This window comes from Megascapheus bottae, chromosome 9 (assembly GCF_031878675.1).
Source record: "Megascapheus bottae isolate mThoBot1 chromosome 9, mThoBot2.hap1, whole genome shotgun sequence".
In the NCBI taxonomy this organism is placed as follows: domain Eukaryota; kingdom Metazoa; phylum Chordata; class Mammalia; order Rodentia; family Geomyidae; genus Megascapheus; species Megascapheus bottae.
In genome coordinates, this window is record NC_143517.1 from 56,534,899 (window position 1) to 56,555,687 (window position 20,789).

The window sequence follows — 20,789 nt, forward strand, 5'->3', positions numbered from 1 at the left end:
ACGCACTCTACCAACCCCCTGCAGAATTTCTGGCATGCTCCTCAAACTTCCCGCTTCTGCATGCCTACAAGGACGAAGACAGTGACGGGGCCTTAGTGCCCCTGAATGCCAGGGCAGGCCCTCTCAGTCAAGCCCTGGGCAGCCAACATTGTGCAAACAGGAGACACAAGCCCTGGAGTCATTTCTTTTCTGGAAAAAGTACAAGCAAGACAAAGGGAGCCATTATTCTCCAGACGACAGTGGCTGATGCCCAGGCCTGTGGCCCAGGTGTCACATGCTGCCCCCCGTCTCTCAGCCTTCTTTCTCCCTTTGTCTGTGGAAACAGAGCTTGGCCCCTGCTCCTTCTTTTGACACTGTCCCAGCCTCCTCCAGGCCTTGGTCCCTGGCCACTGCTGTTCTGATGTGAACTTAGATTCTAGTAGAGTTAGATAGATCAGAGTCAGTTATGGAGTAATGGACCAGCCGTGTTTAGGAGAATGCTGCTACCTCTAGTTTCCCCCTTCCCGATCCCAGTCCTGTTGATAAGGACCCTGACTGTCCACAGAGTTCCTACCAGACTCAGGAAAGCCTGCCCAGTGCTGAGCTGGGTCTATTAGACTTTATGTTCACATTACACAGGGGCAGCATCTTTCTCCCTGCATTATACTCCTGTTCCAAGCCAGAGTGATGCTTCCTGTTGTCCATTCTTGCCTTGGCGTGTCCGCTCCTGCTTTCATTTTCACTTAGAATTCCCTTTCCACCTCCTCACTGTCTTTGTCTTTCTCATTCCTTCCAATCCAGGCTCACTCATCATTTCTGGATTTTGTTTGTTTTGCCAGTCCTGAGGCTTGAACTCAGACCTGGGCACTGTCCCTGAGCTTCTTTTGCTCAGGGCTAGAACTCCACCACTTGAATCATAGCACCACATAGGCTTTTTCTATATATGTGGCACCAAGGAATTGAACCCAGGGCTTCACATTTTCCCTCTCTCCTAACTCAGCATGTAAGTATACGGTAGTACCTCCCCTCTTAAGAAGCAAGAACAGGGGGCCGGGAATTTGGCCTAGTGGTAGAGTGCTTGCCTAGCATGCATGAAGACCCAGGTTCAATTACTTGGTACCACATATATAGAAATAGCTGGAAGTGGTGTTGTGAGAAAGCCCAAGTACAGGGCTTAGGTCCTGAGCTTCAAGCCCCAGGACTGGCAAAGAAGAAGAAGGAGAAGGAGAAGAAGGAGAAGAAGGAGAAGGAGAAGAAGGAGAAGGAAGAGAAGCAGTAGCAGCAGCAGCAAGAACAGAAACTCTCCCTTAAGCTCACACCCATATCTGCCCTACTGCTAAGTTTACTTCTCTAGCAAATCTCCAAAGACTGGCCCCATCCCAGATTTTACCTCTGTCCACTCACATTCTCCTGCAATCTGCTTTTGACTCTATGGAACAAATATGATCACAATCTCTAGGGATCTCTACCTTGTCCAAACCACTGGAGACTTTTCATTTCTATCCTATACAGGATTGGAGGGTGATTGGTCCAGTTGACCACTTTCTCTGTACTAATTTTCTGTCTCCTCAGTAGATGATCACCAGAAATTCAGAGGCCTAAAACAGCATAGATGTACAAGTTTACAGCGCTGTAGCTTGGAAGAGAGAAGTATCACTAAGCAGTAGTGTGTGTTGGTGGCTCATGACCATCATTCTACCTATTCAGAAGGCTGGGCACAAATGCTCCTTTCTGAGGAGACTCAATTCCTTAACTTTTCAACATTCTAAAGGCTTCTAGAGGTTACCTAGCATCCAGAGCAAAACTTGAAAGGTAGAACCACATCTTCTTCTTTGCCTTATTCCTTCCCTGGAAACAGCTTTCCATTCCTTTGAATAAAATGCAACCTCTTGACATGGTGTTGAATACCCTATCATACCTGGCCCTCAAATCAATACAGTCTCACTTCCTGCATTCTATGCTGTCTCCCCAGCTGTGAGGTCTTCCTGCTGGCCATTCCTGTCTGGAAACCTCTTGCTCTGTACCTCATGGCAGTTCCTTAATTACATTCAGGCCTTTGCTCCACTGTCTGAGAAACCATCTCTGCATCTATGTTAGCACATTCATATATTCTTAGCGCATCAATCTGTTATTTGCATGTTTTCATTTCTTTCCATTGGAATCCAGTCTCCATGAGGGCAGGACTTCTTCCTTTTGTTCACTTCTGCACCTGAGCAGCTGGAATATGTTTCTAATCCAAACAAATAAATGAGTAATGAATGTCTGAAAGAGGGAAAGTTCCCTTAGAGAGAAGTGGGAAGGCCTCCCCAATCAATGACATACAGCAGCCAGAAGCCACAGGCAAGGCCTTAGAGAGTGACCATCTCCATGGCAATGGAGGCCAGAGCCCTCAGCTGCTCCTGGGAGAAGGCTAGGGGAGGCAGTGGGCTAATGACACCTATGGGGACACCGCAGGAAGCACAAAGTCAGTGCCCAAGCTGGCATTCAGCTCAGACCCTGGGACTCCTGCCCTGGCTTCCACTTCCTTGCTCTGGCCTTGGCAGACCCAGCAGATGGGTGCTCTGTGGGGGTTCTGGAATCAGCCAGCTCTGCTGGCTCCCCAGTATTCTGTTATCATCCCAACACATGCTCCCAGAACCAGGAAATCCTGGACTATGAAGCCCAAAGGCACCTCACCAGGTGGAGCTGCAAATAATGACCAATCATGGCACTGCTTAGAGTAGCAGAGAGGATGGTGGGATTACACACAGAGGCCACCTGCTTCTCACTGCACCTGGAGTGTCCCCACCTTACCCTACCATAGCCTCCTGGCAACTCAGTTGGAAGAAGGCTGTGTGGCCTAATCTTTACAGTATGAACTCAAGGTCAGAGAGGTTAGGGGCATTTTCCAAGCCAACCTGGCAGCAAGTACTGGAACTGAGCCACAACAGCTCCTCCTTCTGTTCCCCTCTGTACTTAGCATGTGGGTCTCTCCTAGGTCATTGCCTGGCACCACCATGCCCCCTTCTCAGGCTTCTGTTTATCATGGAGACCAATGCCCCCCATCTGGCAATAGGTACCTTGTCCTTTATGTGCTGTTGATTCCAGGACATTCTATAATAAAGTCTTTTATTTTTCTTCTTATGTTCCTGGTGTGTGAACTCAGGGCCATTGCTCTACTTTGTGCTCAGGGCTAATGTTCTACCTCCTGAGCTTCTGGCTTTTTGGTGGTCTCACAGACCTTGCTAATAGGCTTGTTTTGAACCATGATCTTCAGATCTCAGCTTCCCGAGTTGCTAGGATTATAGGAGTGAGCCCCTGGCACCAGGCTTTAAAAATCATATTTTATAATGCCGTTTTGGTAGTGAATTTCCATCATTAATTCTTTCACCAAACATCTATCAATTCTGTGTTCTGTGCTAGGTGAGCAGCAATGAATAATCATTCACATACTTACTGAGTAGCCTACCTGGGTGTCAGACTCTGTTTCCTGCACTTTGCATGTAGACTAAATTCTCTCACTTTTCAGGTGAGGACGTTAAATCTTGTTTTTCATGTGAGAATGTTTCAGGGAGCATGGAGACTGGGACACATTGTGTTAATGAGTAGCACAAGCAGAAAGGAAACCAAGTCCTAATCATTGAATGCAATAAGGCTCAAGAGAGTGATACTAGCAGGTAAAGTGGGAATGCAGGGGGAAAGCAGCACATTTGCATTCATGTCCCATGTAAGTGGACAATGAAGGACTGTCAGGGGATTCACTAGGTAGAGATGAGCATGTTCCAGACAGAGGGACAAGCCCAGACAAAGACAGGAGGCTTTTATGATCATTTCCAAGCTCCTTGAAAATGAGAAAAGAATCTGGCTTACCTCTATGTGTGTCTCCTCAATCAATACTTGTTGAAGTTCAAAAATCAGATAAAAGATTTCATCTTCCTTGGCTCCCAGCTTTGGGGCAAGAAAGAAGCCCACACTGGTTAAACTACTACTAAATATTGGGTCCTGCGCTTTCATATGTCAAACAAGCCTCTGCACAAGCCTGCATTGCCAGCCCTTTGTTTGGTTCTTGTTTTGTTGTTGTTTTTGAAGAACTGAAGACTGAGGTGTGAGCAGGAAATGTCTGCGGAAAGCACAGGTAGCATGCTTTCTCCTATCCTCAGTGGTCTAAATCCATCTCTCCCTGCTTTACCATTGTAAGGCCTGGAGAGATGTTTCCACCAGCAAACCGCTGTAGAGACATCACTTCCTCTTTTCCCATGAACTTCCTCTCGGTCTCCCCGGGCACTTCCTCTCTTCCCCTCTAACGCCTTCCCTGACTAGGACAAGCCTCTAAGGTCCGATTTCTCAGATGATGTTTCCTCATGTGGTTCACTCTGGTCCCCTGTGACTCACTGAGGCTTTGCTCTCCTGGAAATGGATTATCTCTTCTTTCAGAGCCAGGACTTCCAAGAGAAGAAACTTTTTTTCTTCCCAAACTCAAACTTTCTTTTTTGTGCTAGTCCTGGGGCTTGAACTTAGGGCCTAAGTTCTGTCTCTGAGATTTTTTTTTTTGCTCAAGGCTAGCACTCTATCATTTGAACCATAGCTCCACTTCTACTTTTTTTTGGTGCTTATCTGGAGGTTAGAGTCTCACAGACTTTCTTGCCCCAGGCCCTGGGTGAAGACACCGATTCCTGGCGCTGCCTCTGCTCACTTGCTGGGACTGGCTGTGTTTTCCTGAAGGCCACAGATCTCCCCCTCCCCCAGGCTTCATTTTGTAGTAACTATTCCATCTCCTTGCCCTTCACCCTAAAGGTGATGAACAGTTTCTACTAGGACACAGGGCGAGTGTCACCCTTCATGCTGGTTCCCCTAACCTCTGCTGCATCTATGCAAAATGGTCCATTTATTTACCTTTCCTTGGTTCCCCAGTTGAGTACTTCATCGATTTCTGCCAAGAGCCCAAGTAATACAATAATCTAAACCCATTTAGGTAAAATGAACTCCAATTAAGGAGGTCTGAAAGGATGTTCATGGAAAAGCCATCATTGTCTTAGTAGGTTGGGATTCTGGTCAGATAATTTTCTTCACTTTTATTTTTTAATAATCTTTAAAACTTCTTTTTTTTTGCTACAGGCAGACATTATGCTTGGTTGATTCTAAAAACAAACTAGAACAAAATGAAAACAGTTGTAAAGATCAAATAAGAGGCAGGGTGTGGCAGGATGTGCTAAGTATTTTGTGCGTTAGACTTGGCCTGCAAACTTAGGGTCATCGTGAATGAGCAGTCCAAAGGTGTCTTGGGTATTTGCCATGAGACATGATTCCTAATTTCCTTTTATAATACACACTGATTTCCCTTCAAAGGGAAGACCTTGAACATGGATGCAGCAGTCAACTTCGGCCTGTTCTTCTCCCTCCCTGTCTATCCCTCGTGGATCTCCAGGTCAGTGACCCTGTCCTCCGACCTTCCCCACCCCACACCAGTGTATACCTGTGCAGAGGGGACTAGGGGAGTCCAAGACAATAGACTTGCAGTGAGACTGCTGCTCGGATCCCACCAGTCAGCATGCTAAATAAAAAGGGGACTTCCAGTGGAATACCTTTTTTTTTTTTTAAAACTTGGCAATGAATAAATCATCGCTTATCGAAGTAATGTGGTACTTGGGCCCAATAATGGCGCTAAGACATACATCACAGCCCTCTTGGGACTTAGGCTGAAAAGGGTGACTCTGGAGAGCTCGAAAGCCTTGTTCTTCCAACATGGAAGAAAAAAAAATCCTTGTTTGCAAGCAGCTAGGAGTGGATTCTGGGCTATTTATAATCTCCTGCCTAGCAAAGGCATTTGTTTCTGCAGCTGGCCTGGGAGATAATCAACACAGTTTTCTTCTCTAGCCAGGTCTGCAAAACAGATCCCCCCTTCCCTTGGCACCCCAGCCCACCCCTTTTGCCCCAGGGCCTCTTGAGCCTGCCCCTACCCCCCACCCCTGCTTGGCTTGGCTTCCAAGAAGGCAAAGAGTGAGTTTAAAAGCAAAAAGGCTAACACATCTCCGCTGAGATGAAGGCAAGGATTGTGACCTGTCTGCAGATGGATCTGCCTGAAACAGGCCTATGAGATTCTACAGAACCTGGCACAAAGGGCCTTTTAGAGCGATGGGGAAGGGTCACATGCCACGGGCTCAGATTCCTTCTGTTGAAAGTTGCTCTGGAGGGAAAAACAGGGTCCCAGGGAGAGCAAATTCCAAATGCACTCCCATTGTATGTCTTGGCAGAGGCAAAGCTGCAGGAACAGGGCTCCAAAGACAGGAATGTTAGTCTTGCCTCTACCATGACAGGCTGGCAGCCAAGGGCACTGCACTAGACCTGTCTCCTTGTCTATAAAATGGGAAGCTAGGCTCCATGGTTTCTACTCTTTGAAGGCACATTAAAGCACTTTTCTAAAATCAATCTTGCATAGTAACAGAATATGTAAAACAGAATGGAACAGGGCAGGTGGTTGGAGTGAACTGGGCAGAGGTTAAGGCTTCAAGTTCATCTACTTGGCTACCATATTGTTTAACCTGATAGATGAAGGAAATCTAGAAGCCTATGACTCCAGGAGAGTATAGCTCCCCACCCCCACTGGCTCATTGATCTTTTACATTCTAAGCCTTGAAATGCATTCATTCATTCATTCATTCAACTATCCTCAATAATTTTTCTTCTTTTTTTTTTTCTTTTGTTGGTCATGGGGCTTGAACTCTAGGGCCTGGGTGCTGTCCTTGAGCTCTTCAGCTCAAAGCTAGTACTCTACCACAGCACCACTTCCAGTTTTCTGGTAGTTAATTGGAAATAAGAGTCTCAGACTTTTGTGCCCAGGCTGGCTTTGAACTACGATCCTGAGATCTCATCCTCCTGAGTAGCTAGGATTACAGGTATGAGCCACCAGTGCCCAGCTCTCAATAAATATTGCCTGAGCTAAGTCTCAAGCTGGACTTAATATTAGGGATTAAAAAAACAATTATTAAGGATTAAAAAAAGAAACCAATTTCCTGTCATAAAACTTGCTATCTAATTAGAGGTGGAAGATATTAATTAAATAAATGAGCACAGTCAAGCAAGTTGGGAGCCCATAGCTCATGCCTATAATCCTAACCACCCAAAAAGCTGAGATCTGAAGACTGTGGTTCGAAGCCAGCCCAGACAGACGCATCTGAGAAACTCTTATCTCCACTTACCTAGCAAAACACTAGAAGTAGAGATGTGGCTTAGTCTCCAGCCTTGAGCAGAAAATGCTAAGCAAGAATATGAGGCCCCGCAAGAATATGAGGCCCCTAGTTCAAGCCCCATTACCAGCACACTCATAAAAAAGTTAACACTATATGTGTACCTATGTGTGTGTACCATACCGAGGTAGAGCATGCACCCCCCACCCCATCCATATCCCTCTGTAAACAGGGCTTTTGAGGGCTTATGGCATGAGTTAAGCTAAGGCCATACTGTAGGGAGTAGGAGGGGCTCTGAATCTAGTATGACAAGAGAAGGAGAGACGGCAAGGCAGAGACCCCAGGGAAAATGCCATGTCATGCCAAGGCAGAGCTTCAGCTGCCCAGTCCAGTGATACTGGCTCATCAGCAAACCACCATAAACTAGGCGGAAGCAAGGCAAGATTCTTCTTGAGAGTCGAGGGAGGAAGCCTGTCTCTGTGAACCTGGTCTCCAGAATTATGTGTGTGCTGTTTATGTGAAAATACAGATTATTCTCCTTATTCGTGGCAGTTATATAGTCTAGGAAGTCACCACAAGATCTGACTTAGTGAATAATAAACTATTGTTCCTGGGGAAACAGAGTTTGGTTCCTGTGAGCCTTGTCTCATCAACCAACAATTTATAACCTTATGTATATTTCTTTTTAAAGAAGGTATTTAATATATGTTGGCTTACGGAACCCACCACCACCACACAGCACTACCACTGATGATGTGCATACGATTCTCTGCAAAGCACATTTCAGCTATCTTGGCTCTATCTTGTGAAAAGAACGCTTGTCTGGGTGTGACAGTATGGGAGCAGAAAGAAAAAGTTCTCTTGTTGGATTTCAATTGAGATGATAAAACTTGTCTTTGTGTGTGTGTGGGTACTGGAGCTTGAACTCCAGGCTTCACACTCTTTCTTAGCTTTTTAGCTCAAGAATGGCTCTCTGCTATCTGAACCAGGCCTCCGCTTCTAGCTCGTTGTTGGTTAGTTGGAGAGAAGAGTATCTCAGATTTGTCTGCTTGGGCTTGCTTCCAACTTTGATCCTCAATTTCAGCCTGGTTACGATTATAGCTGTGACCCACTAGCATTTGGCTGGTGCACTTTCAAATTTGTTCAAGTTTGAAAAAGAGTCAAACTTTTCATCATTTTTTTGCATAGGGATTAGGTAAATGCACAAATATAAACTTTGCTAATCATGAGATCAACTCTAACACACACACACACACACACACACACACACACACACACACACACACACACACACACCCCATTCAAGTTTCAGGGAGGTTAAACAATTACCAGAGAGTTTTGAAAGAAAGGAGAGCACACTTTGCTTATGTGCATAGTAGTTTGACTGTCAAACGGGGCAAGGCCTGAAGGAGAGACGGGAAGGAGAGACAGGAGGCAGAAGCAGAGGGACAGGTTCACCAGTAGAAGGAGAGCTGCAGCAGGAAAGAGCTCGGTGCTTTTGCATGATGAGAAGGAAATGGTAAATGGTAAGGGATGAGTCTGGTGTGCAGGTCCTGGGAAGAACCTGAGTCTGAATTCCATTTCAAGGGTAATGGGAGGTTACTGGGCTGTCTGAGCAAAAAAAAAAGTGAAGTGTCCAAGATGGAGTTTATGTTTTGTCTGCTTTCTCCCTGGATCTGCCACAACAAAGCCCAGTTCCTTCAGCTGAAATATTCTGAGAAATGAATGCACGATACTTGGGCCCGTCTTTGGATTTAGAAAGGGATATAAATAGTTACCAAGTAAGGGGTGTCGTGGAGGGTTAAAGCCTCCAGGTAGCTCACACACATTGCCATTTAATTTTTAAATCAGGCTTCCTATGTCTATGATGCTCCTAGCAAAGGGAGCAAGCTTCCTAGGTGACTGTTTTGCTTCCACATGGGCAGGGGGGGATAGATATTTTTGGAAGGCAGACCTCTCCGTGCCCTTAAGCTACCCAGAGGCCCTGTCTGGCCCCAGTCGCCAGTCAGATCTGCCTATCAACTTTGATCATGGAAGAAGCGTGGGTGAGTATGGTACCACATGCTGCCAGGAATGCCTGACCAGAGATTGCTCTTGGGTGTGTCCTAGAGCTGCCTCGCCTTCGCTTGACCCCAGGGCTGCTGACTTCCTGGCCTTATAAAATCTTCTAGAGCCAGAAAGAAGTCTGAGCTCAGTCCCAGGTCACTTGAATTGGACTATATGAGTTTGCCATATGGCTTCAAACAAACCACCCCACTTCAACGAGACTTACCTTAGTATGTGCATCAAATATTAATTGCCAGCACCACCTTCTTGTAACTATGACTTCCTCCAAACCCTGTAGAAGAAGGAGCATTGCGTGGCTCATTTGCAAATTGTGACCAGTAGGTGCCAATCACTGTGAAAGCTACTGTGGCTCTCCCACCCCTTAAGGAGAAAGGCCCTTGTTAATCACTGCAGCTGAGCAAACTTGTTTCTTCACTCTGGTGAGTAAGAAAGTTGTTCATGCTACCTCAACTTATTTTCTTCCCCTTCTCCATGGCTTATCCACATGCCCTCCTGTCATACACGCTGAGGCATTATTAAGGAAGAATGACAAATAAGTGGTAATTCTGGTCTGGAGTGTGAAGGGCAAGTTCTGTCTAAAATGTAACTTCACTAACTCGTGAAAAATGTAGAGAGCCTCTTGGGCAAATGGATGTTTTAATAAGATGATCTTTCTTTCTCATTACTTCCCCATCCAGACTCTCATCCAGTGGAGGGATGCATGGTCTTTCCCACCCAGGAAGTGAGAGCTGTGGGTCCAGGTAGGGACTTTTCTCTTTCAGAACTTGGGCAAACCATCTCACCTCTGGTGCTTCTTTGTCTACAGTGGCAGCTTGCTCAGGAGCCAGGGCCAAAACTTCCACTGTCTTCTTTTGAGCTCCAAGACTCCAGAATGGGATTTCCCAGATGAACCTGAAAAATATTTTCTTTATCGGAGCTTAAGTAATGAAGACCATCAAAACTAAGTAGGCAGTGTGTATCCTGAATCTACCTAGTCTTGGAGGCCCAGGAGAGAGTTCCCCTGACTTTTCCACAATTCTTCTCCTTCCTCTTCCCTATCCTTCCCTTCCCCAGAGGTTAAAGATTGTCAGCCTGCAGAGCCTGTGTTCATACAGGAGGGAAAACTGTACACTTACTTGATAAACTGGCACTGGAAGGGAACCGACTCTGAGAAGCAGAGACAAAGAGCTTGTCAACTTCCTGCCCCGATTGCTGATATCAGAAAAAATGGAGGAGGCACAGGTGCCTTGTTGGATACTTGAACAGACGAACAGAAAAGAGTTCTGACAGAAGTTTCCACAGACAGGTTAGGCCTGAAGAAGCCACCTTCCATAGAAGGCAACCTTGCGATAAATACAAGATGAAGACAGAGGAAGATTCTAGCTAGTTAAGAAATGCACTGATGGCACCTGGATCCATTACTTCTTTGTTGTTCTTGTTTTGCTGTTACTGGGGCTCAGGACATTCTCTCTTGGCTTTTTCCACTTAAGGCTAGTGCTCTACCATTTGATCCACATCTCAACTTTCACCTCTTTCACTGGTAAATTGGAAATAAAGAGTCTCACAGACTTTCCCTGAAGGCTGTCTTCAATCCTCAACCCTAAGATCTCCTGCCTCCTGAGTTGCTAGGATTATAGGTGTGAACTGGGAGCCCCTGGCATATGAGCTAAATCACTATTTGAATTTGTGTAGCTGTTTATTTGCTTTAACAGTAAATAGACATGTTCACATTCAAGATCTTACTGGTGGCTGACAATCACCCAATGAAGTGGGCCAGCCTTTAGGTCCTTCTTTCTCCTCTCCTTGTTACCAGCTTCCCTGGGGAACCCCCAGCAGTTCCTAACCAAGAATAATGAGCACCACTTTTGTCAAGTGAGTTCTTCCTCTAAGCCAGCTCTGTGCTACACCCTGATGGAATCAGCTCTTTTCATTTTCACAGCTCTTCAAAACAGGGTTTGTTTTCCTGGGGTTTTTTTTTTTTAAAGAAGTTTTGATAAAAATACATTACATAAATTCTACCCTTTCAATCATTTTCATGGTGTGACTTTCACTATAGTCATTCACAGAGCTCCTTTTATGTGAACAGAAAGTCTTTACCTTGCTAAATAAGAACCTGTTCTTCCTCCCCCAGCGCCTGACAAAGTCCCAGGAGAATTATATACTAGTTATCCTTTTGTGATTGGCTGATGGCAAGAAGAACAATATTCTCAGGCTTCAACAATGTCACAGATTATATCAACTATCCTACCTTTTGAAGATTGAATAGTATTCCATTATGTGAGTTTACCATACTGTGGTTAACCCATTCCTCTGTGAATGCACACTTGGGTGTTTCCATCCTTTGACTCCTGTGAAGAATGCTGCCAAGAATGTGAGTATAAATACATCATTGTTTAATGGATATTATTAATCCCTTTTTTACTGGGAGGGAAATTGAAGTTCAAAGATAGAAGTTTCTCCTGGTTCATCAAATAAATAAGTAGGAGAATCCTGCTGGAGTTACAGCCTGTGTAGCAGAAAGATAAGCTTCCTGTCTCTAAAGAACATCCTGTCTAAAAGGGAGTTTTTTTTTTTTTTTTAACCATAAAAGATAGCAGGGCTCCAATCCCACGTCTATTGCTGACAGTGATATTGAGCAAATCACTTAAACTCTTTGAGGTTCGGGCTATCGTGAAGATTAAGGGAAGAAATGTGCTTAATTATAGCACCTGGCACCCAGCAGGTGTGGAATTGACTTTAGTGGTCATTATGTAAATAATAGTAGGTGTTAACTTGAGAACCAGACTGAATCCTTGACTAGAACCAGTTAGGTGGGCTGCAGAGCTCGAGCTGCCTGTGCATTCCTGCTGGTTGAGGTGTGAGTTATGGCTGCCACATTCATTGCTTTCTTGCATGCCGGGAGATATCGGGTCTGTCTGCAGACCAGACCTACCACACTCCTGGAGCAGCTCAGGGCTAAGATGTCACAGGTACCTATATGACACCTCACCAATGTAACCACTACACAAGCCCCTTCCTCTGCCCTAAGGGCCTCAGTTTCCTCATTGGCAGATCCAACTGACAAGTGAGTGCATGATCTGAAAACTTCTAAAGTTGGGAGGTATTAACAAACAGCTTACCTGGGATCAAGCCCCTAGGACATCCGCTGCCCTCTGTGTGATCTTGACCTGAGGCCTCTCACTACTCATCAAAGTCGCTGATTGTCTCCTGGGTGAGAGTGAAAGGTGGCACTTGAAACTTGGGGCCATTGTGAGGTGCACCTGGCACAAACACCCAGTAGAGGCTGAGGGGTAGAGTTCTTATGATTAACAGCATGAATATTCATCACCTGCCTGACTTCCAGAGACTTCCAAGACTAGGGAGGGTGGTCATGAAGGCAGACCTTTCTCCCCATTGTTGGTGACAGCAGGAGTGAGGATAACCTATTCCAGAAGGCTGGGATGGTGGTTGACTGCGATCATAGAAGACGGCTAGCACAGTGCTCAGCACAAAGGGGATATTCAGCAATGGGTATTTGTGGGAGTGTGATTCCTGCTGTAATTTTCAGAATTAGATCTCTTCATATACGTGTTTGACAATAAGTGCAATTCTCCTGACAAGGAATTTGGTAGTGGCTAGGAAAACAATGAATCCACTTACCCTTTGATCTAACAACTCCACTTGAATTCCAGTTCTTAACTGGGAAGTGATATTTGCACTTTGTGACACTGCCTGGTTGCAAATATCCACCGGTTTAGACTGATTAAGTTTATATGGACTAGAAAACTATGTATCTGTTAGAAATGGTACTATTGTTCATCATCTTCTGACATGGGACTGGGGATTATTGTTCATTTGAGAAGCAAAACCTCAAGAATCACCAAACCAATGTTGATCATGAATGGAAAGGAAACAGGTACGGAAAAACATAAGCAAATTAACATGCAAATAATGCAGGCAACCATCCCACAGGACCATGCAGAGGCAGGACAGAAGGAGAATTGTAAGTTTCTAAGTGGAAGGCATCTTGCCCATGGGAGAGGGAGAGACATGGCATCTGGGTCCATCCAGGTAGAGCAGGGCTAGTAGCAGGAGGAAAGTGGGCAGAGAGTGGGAGTGCCCACCTATCCCGGAGGAAGTTCTAGGGCAGGGTGGATTTCAGGTAGGGGAGGAGGAGGCTTTCAATGATATAGCTTGGGAAATGTAGTAGAAGGGGCTGAGGACCTGAAGTGGGGAGAATGCTAACAAATGGTCTCTTCAGAATAGTATACAGTAGGCCCGGAGCTTCTGAGAGATAGCCCTTTTATTTCATCTTCTAAAAATATTTGTTTTGTAACCTTGAGAATATATTCCCTATTCCAAAATTGAAATTAAATTAAAGGAAAGGAAGGAAGGAAGGAAGGGAGGGAGGGAGGGAGGAAGGGAGGAAGAATGGATGGATCTGTCTGCAGGGCAGTGAGCCTGTGTGCATGTGCTGGAGAGATGAGATGTGAGTGGTGTGCTATGCAGTGCACAAGACCTGGCTGGCCTGGAGAGTTGATGTAAGAATGGGAGAGACTAACTTGCCAGAGAGAATCAGATACTAGGAGAGGTGGCTGCCCTGTCTGGCAAGCTGTGGCTGACAGGGGTGTGACAGTGAGTTTGGGCTCTGCCCCTGTAATCAACAGCTTTTTTCCTCTTCCTCTTCCTCCCCACCCCCAAGGGAGCGCACTAGTTTAGCCTGTTGACCGGCCCACTCTCCTCAGCAAAGGGCACAAAGTAAAAGGAGGGACCCAGTGCACTTTTCCCATCCATTGGTCTGAGTTCTTAGATTACTGCGCATGGAAAATAGTCTTAGGGAAATGGTAGGCATTCGGCCCAGGAAAGGCCTGGGTGGAAAGGACTTCCGATTCCTAGCCAGCACCCCTCTGCTTCCTGGACAGATGATCCAGAGGATGATCTCCTTTCATAATTCCCTCTCTCTAGAGACAACTCTGAATGAGTACACATTTGTATGTACCGAGGCATTTCCAATGGTTTCATCAACCACTGTGGTTATCAGCTTATTCAAAGAACTCATAAATACATCCATGGAAAATGGTCACAAATCTAATAGCAATGCACAGTTTGTTCTCACATTCGGTTATCTAATTGAGTCTGCCAACATTCCCCCCTAAAATAAATGTCTACTGAGCGAACAGGGGGTGACACGACTCCAGAGAAAGGACAAAGCCCAGCTAAGTAGCAGGAGGAAGAGCAGAAGAGCCGCCTGGGCTGGGATAGCCTGGACATGCGAGGGAGGGGGGGTGGACCGCAGCCAGGAGGACTCTGACACTTCTGGGGAAGGACCTGGGGAGGAGGAGGAGGTGGGGGGGGAAGATGGGTGGACCTGCAGAGTCAGGTGGGGAAGTCAGGGAGGGGGAGGACCTAGATGGGGGAAAAGCCCTCTGCATGGGGCGGATCCTGGGGGCGGCCTGTCCCGGCTGGGAAGGGCCCTGGGATCTCATGCCCCACCCCACCCCACGCCTGGCCTGGAGAGGGAGAGGGGAGGGGGGAGGGAAGGAGAAGGGGAGGGCAGAGGGAGAAAGGGAGGGGAGAGGAGGGGAAGAGGGGGGGAAAGAAGGGGAGGGGAGGGAGAGAGGAGGGGGAGGGAGAAGGGGAGGGGGGAGAAGGGGAGGGGAGAGGGAGAGGTGGGAGGAGGGAGAAGGGGAGGGAAGGGGGAGAGGTGGGAGGAGGGAGAAGGGGAGGGGAGGGGGCGGGAACGGGGGTGGCCTTCACAGGGACAGGATGGGCACGGAGTATTCCAGAGCCAGGGCAGAGCTCTGATCAGCAGGCACCCATCTGCTCCCCCCTGAGCCTCTGGGGGACCCATCTTCCCAGCACTCCACCCGCAGAGACCACCGGTGGTGGCCATCAAACCACACCCCAGACGCGGGAGCCAGGGCAGGAGCTCCAGAAAGGAAAAGTTCCTTGAAGGTCGCTGAGAAGGCACGCTGGCCGTCTCACAGCCTGACCCCCAGACTTGAAGGTCACTGAGAAGGCACGCTGGCCGTCTCACAGCCTGACCCCCAGACTTGAAGGTCACTGAGAAAGCACACTTGGCAGTCTCACAGCCTGACCCCCAGACTTGAAGGTCACTGAGAAGGCACGCTGGCCGTCTCACAGCCTGACCCCCCCAGTCTTGAAGGTCACTGAGAAAGCACACTTGGCAGTCTCACAGCCTGATCCCCAGTCTTGAAGGTCACTGAGAAGGCACGCTGGCCGTCTCACGGCCTGACCCCCAGACTTGAAGGTCACTGAGAAGGCACGCTGGCCGTCTCACGGCCTGACCCCCAGTCTTGAAGGTCACTGAGAAGGCACGCTGGCCGTCTCACGGCCTGACCCCCAGTCTTGAAGGTCACTGAGAAGGCACGCTGGCCGTCTCACGGCCTGACCCCCAGTCTTGAAGGTCACTGAGAAGGCACGCTGGCCGTCTCACGGCCTGACCCCCAGTCTTGAAGGTCACTGAGAAGGCACGCTGGCCGTCTCACGGCCTGACCCCCAGACTTGAAGGTCACTGAGAAAGCACACTTGGCAGTCTCACGGCCTGACCCCCAGTCTTGAAGGTCACTGAGAAGGCACGCTGGCCGTCTCACGGCCTGACCCCCAGACTTGAAGGTCACTGAGAAGGCACGCTGGCCGTCTCACGGCCTGACCCCCAGTCTTGAAGGTCACTGAGAAGGCACGCTGGCCATCTCACGGCCTGACCCCCAGTCTTGAAGGTCACTGAGAAGGCACGCTGGCCGTCTCACGGCCTGACCCCCAGTCTTGAAGGTCACTGAGAAGGCACGCTGGCCGTCTCACGGCCTGACCCCCAGACTTGAAGGTCACTGAGAAGGCACGCTGGCCGTCTCACGGCCTGACCCCCAGTCTTGAAGGTCACTGAGAAGGCACGCTGGCCGTCTCACGGCCTGACCCCCAGACTTGAAGGTCACTGAGAAGGCACGCTGGCCGTCTCACGGCCTGACCCCCAGACTTGAAGGTCACTGAGAAGGCACGCTGGCCGTCTCACGGCCTGACCCCCAGACTTGAAGGTCACCGAGAAGGCACACTTGGCAGTCTCACGGCCTGACCCCCAGTCTTGAAGGTCGGTGAGAAGGCACACTTGGCAGTCTCACGGCCTGACTCCCAGTCTTGAAGGTCACTGAGGAGGCACGCTGGCCGTCTCACAGCCTGACCCCCCCAGTCTTGAAGGTCACTGAGAAGGCACACTGGCAGTCTCACGGCCTGACCCCCAGACTTGAAGGTCACTGAGAAGGCACGCTGGCCGTCTCACAGCCTGACCTCCAGTCTTGAAGGTCACTGAGAAAGCACACTTGGCAGTCTCACAGCCTGACCCCTCAGTCTTGAAGGTCACTGAGAAGGCACACTTGGCAGTCTCACAGCCTGACCCCCAGAGTCTTGAAGGTCACTGAGAAAGCACACTTGGCAGTCTCACAGCCTGACCCCTCAGTCTTGAAGGTCACTGAGAAAGCACACTTGGCAGTCTCACAGCCTGACCCCTCAGTCTTGAAGGTCACTGAGAAGGCACACTTGGCCGTCTCACAGCCTGACCCCCAGTCTTGAAGGTCACTGAGAAGGCACGCTGGCTGTCTCACAGCCTGACTCCCAGTCTTGAAGGTCACTGAGAAGGCACGCTCGTAGTCTCAGCCTGACCCCCAGGGTGGATCCAGACACACTGTGCTTACCTCATGAGGTGGCACAGCAATTACATGATTAAATGTGTTTACAACACATTTTATTATGCAATTTGGCACGATAAAATGCTGTGCAAATATTAGCTACCATTATCTTTTCTTCAAGCCACGGCCCTGGTGAACTGTAAGCTTCTTTCTGTGCTCCCATGCTACTTCAAACACTATCTCTCAGCTGCCAAGAGAAAGTTACTTCCCATCCCGTTTCCATTCTAGCTTCCGAACAGCTACTAATTGGTCTCTTGGATGGTAAAAGGTTTTATTCCCCCTCATCCATCCCTAAAATAGTATCTCAGTGTTATTAAACTGTGTTCAGTTCTATATATCACAACATTATTTATTTGTTCTTTTATTGTTTTAGTTTAGTTTTTTTCATTGAAATACAACAGTCAAGAACAATAGACCAGATCTTGATCTGATTGGGATCTAATGGCCAGTGAGGGTGTGAGGCAGACATAAGTTTATTATGTGAATGCAGGGATTTGGGAGTGGGCAGCTCAGTGGTAGAGCAGATGGTTGGCAAGTGCAAACTCCTAGATTTAACTGTCAACATTGAAACAATAATAACAACATCATCAATAATAGTATGGTGGCAGGTGAAGTATGGTCAGGCTCAGGTAGGTAAGCAGCATGGTGAGATCATATTAGAAAACACCCTGCCAGAGGACTGCCATGAGCAAGTCCTGCTTGAATCAAGATCTAAATTGTGGATGTAGGGACTAGATAATTAGGAAAATTCCAAGCAAACGCAAGAGTGTATTAGAATGTCCTCACAGCTACTACCATTTTCTGACGTGCTGGCCTATACCACATACTTGGTTGAGAACTTTCTCACACAAAGATAGCTTCAGTTCTTCAGTTTTTCTCATTTTCAGCCCATTTTAAAGATGAGGAAATTGGAACTCAGAGGGCTCCAGAGACTAATGGAGGGTCACACATTTGATAAGCAGGATTCTGCCTCATTAGTCCCAACCTCTGGCTCTTTACCTGCAGAGTAGAGACGTCATATCTTTCTAAGTGAGGAATAGTGCACAACATATAGTAGATACCCAATAAGTGCTGTTGTATAGGTGTTGTTGAGTGAACAAAAAGGCTCCATGTGCAGGAACAGGCAGGGACAGAGGAAATAGGACTCCAGAAAAAAAAAAAAACAAACTTCAAAGGCCAATTCTTTTCCACATAGTAAAGTATCTTTGTCTTTTTGTTTTGTTTCAAGATGAGGTTTTAAGATATGGCCCAAGCTGGCCTTGAACTAATGGTCTTCCTACCTCATCACCCTTACATGCTGAGATTGTAGCTGAGTATTGGGTTTCTAGGCAGACACGACCACACCTGGCTATCTTTAGCAATCTTCAAGTATGAACAGGGTGATCATTTTGGTCAGCGCTTAAAATGTGGTAGATCTCAATTATCTTTTAGACATTTTTCCATCATGTCACTGATCTTAAACAAAGGATTCTTCCAGCAAGTGCTGAAGGTTTGCCAGCTGCCTGAACCTCTTACCTAAGTGGGAAGCTAAGGGGAAATAGAGTGGGTGGATTGAAAGAAGACAGCCAGCGAGACAGACATCAGAGAAGCTGGAGCCACTCCCTAGATGACGGATGACTTTCAAACCACAGCTGACAAGGAGGTGGGTGCAAGCACCAAGTACAGCACCTGGTGTATAACGTAACACTCCCTGGGCAGAATGCTGTTAGGCGCTTGATTTTAGAATTTTGTTTTTGTCGTTAAGTTTTGGCTAGATGCCAGGGGCTCCTGCCTGTCATCAAGGGCTCTGGGAGGCCAAGGTTAGGAAGACTGCAGCTTGAGGGCAGCCTGAGCAGCACTGTTTTTATTTAAAGAAAAAAATAAAACACAGGTGCCTGAAGCCCTGGGTTCGATTCCTTGGTTGCCACATACCCAGAAAAAGCCAGAAGTGGTGCTGTGGCTCAAGTGGTGGAGTGCTAGCTTTGAACAAAAGAAGCTCAGAGACAGTGCCCAGGCCTGAGTTCAAACCCCAGGACTGACAAACAAACAAACAAAAAACAAACAGGACTCAAAGGCTAGTTCTACCACTTTTTGGCTGTATGTCTGGGCACATGTGGATGCCCACTGAGACTGCCCTCCAAGGAAGAATCTCTGCCTTAATCCTTGAGATCCGATGTTTCCTGTGCTCTGTCTCCTTTCCATCAACTTCTTGTCCACTCTCCTTTTCTGTCAGCTTCTCTTCTTGACTCATTTGCCAGAGATTGTCCCATTTTCCTTCCCTTTCTCATTTTTCTTGTCTTCTTTTTCCTTCTCACTTTTCTATTTTTTTCTCTCTTCTCAATCCCTGGAATGCGTAACATTTTTCCACTGAGGTGTGTGACCTGCTTCTGTGCTTCCCTTTCGGTGGGCAGTACAAATCCCAGAGCCACATGCAACCACTTTGTGGTGGTCACGCTTACAGAGGGAGAGCACTGAAGGCATCGACCGCACACCCCAGAGCCGTCAACTCACATCTGTGAGGATGACTGCCAGATAAGAGTTCTCTCACTCAGGAGGAATCAAAACATGGCCAAAGCCAAATGTGCTATTCTCCTCCAAGATATAATCCATACCTTATGAAGATGATGTATATACACTTGGGTGCTTTGAATTTCATTTAATTTTCCTTCATCCAGTTTCCCAATTTTTAAAATTCCATCGTGCCTATTTGCATTTGCCCTCAGATCATTTTCTGAATGGGTTGGGGGCAGAAACAAATGTGTTCCTGGGTGTATATATCACACCTCCCTACAATGTATGCCCTCTTCACCTCTCGTGTGACGTACCAGCAGTAATTTATCATTCCACCAGATTGTCTTATGGTTAAATGTAATGGGCTCTGAATCGAGTGTACCATCTTTCCCCCCAGATCATCTCCTTTACTAAAGTTCCTCTTTCCACTGACAGCTTCATCAAGCGGAAGATCATAAAAAGCCAACAATTCTCCCCTCTATCCACACCCTTTATCCCTTCCACACTTCTTACTAGCTGGTCATACCAATCTCTCCCACCCAAGCATGTCACTCATGATGTTCCCTGTGTTGGATATGCTCTTTCTCAACTGTGCTCCTGGGGGAACTCTTCTGCCACTGGAAATTCATCTTGACGGACCTTTCTATGTACTGCCTGGCCGCATCTGCCAACCAAATGATCTATTATCTCTCCCTCCCCTCCTCCTTCTCCTCTATCACTGGTGCTGGTGGGACTGAACCTAGAACCTCATGTATTGAGGCAAGTGCTGTACTGCTGTTGAGGCATTCTCAGCCTCAACACTGTGCTTCTCATGTATTGATTCCATACACTCAGGGAGCTCTTAGGGACAGGAACCATGTCTTATTTTACTTTTTGTTTCTCCAGCACTTATATGTCCAGCCCTCTGAGGGGCAGATTTGTAGAGAAGAAGCAGAGGATCAATAAAACCTCTCTCAGATGACCACTAGAGCCTCATTCAAGGCAGACTTTTCATGGACCAGAAATGCAACTGAGTAGTAAAACAAAGGATGTCTTCCTCTTTCTGTGCACTATGGACAAGTGATCAGCTCAAGGTAACATTTTTTCATTCTTTAATATACTACCTTTTCCTTCCTCCATGATAATAAGTAGGCATTATTTTGGAAATATAAGTTTTGAAGGCAGTGGTTTCACATTATTTATGAAACCTGGGTTTGGTTCCTCAAAATCCTTCCCCAGCTAGGCACAAATTCTCAAGGACAGCTATGTGCCTGAGAACACTGAAGACATTGCCACATAAAATCTTGTACATGAATGTTCATAGAAACTTTGTCATTTGCATATGAGCTGCTTGAATAAAATGCTAGAGATGTGGAAGCTTATAGACAACAGAAACTTATTACTGCTCACAGTCTAGTGTGGAGAACTCAAGATCAAGGTGGAAGTAATTTTA

General features: G+C 47.1%; 1 long non-coding RNA gene across 2 annotated transcripts in view; it reads right to left on the reverse strand.

Moving 5' to 3' along the window:
• Nucleotides 1-12,569, reverse strand: part of LOC150059224 (uncharacterized) — a 46,898-nt gene extending 34,329 nt beyond the window's left edge. Inside the window, exons 1-4 of one of the 2 annotated variants that reach the window (XR_016536612.1) lie at nucleotides 12,308-12,569; nucleotides 9,992-10,100; nucleotides 9,415-9,480; nucleotides 1,867-2,209 (exon numbers count right to left, since the gene is read on the reverse strand). This is a non-coding gene — a long non-coding RNA (uncharacterized LOC150059224). Of the gene's footprint in view, nucleotides 1-1,866; nucleotides 2,210-9,414; nucleotides 9,481-9,991; nucleotides 10,101-12,307 lie in introns of those variants that run through there. The other variant, XR_016536611.1, reaches the window with a different exon arrangement.
• Nucleotides 12,570-20,789: the final 8,220 nt, after the last annotated feature.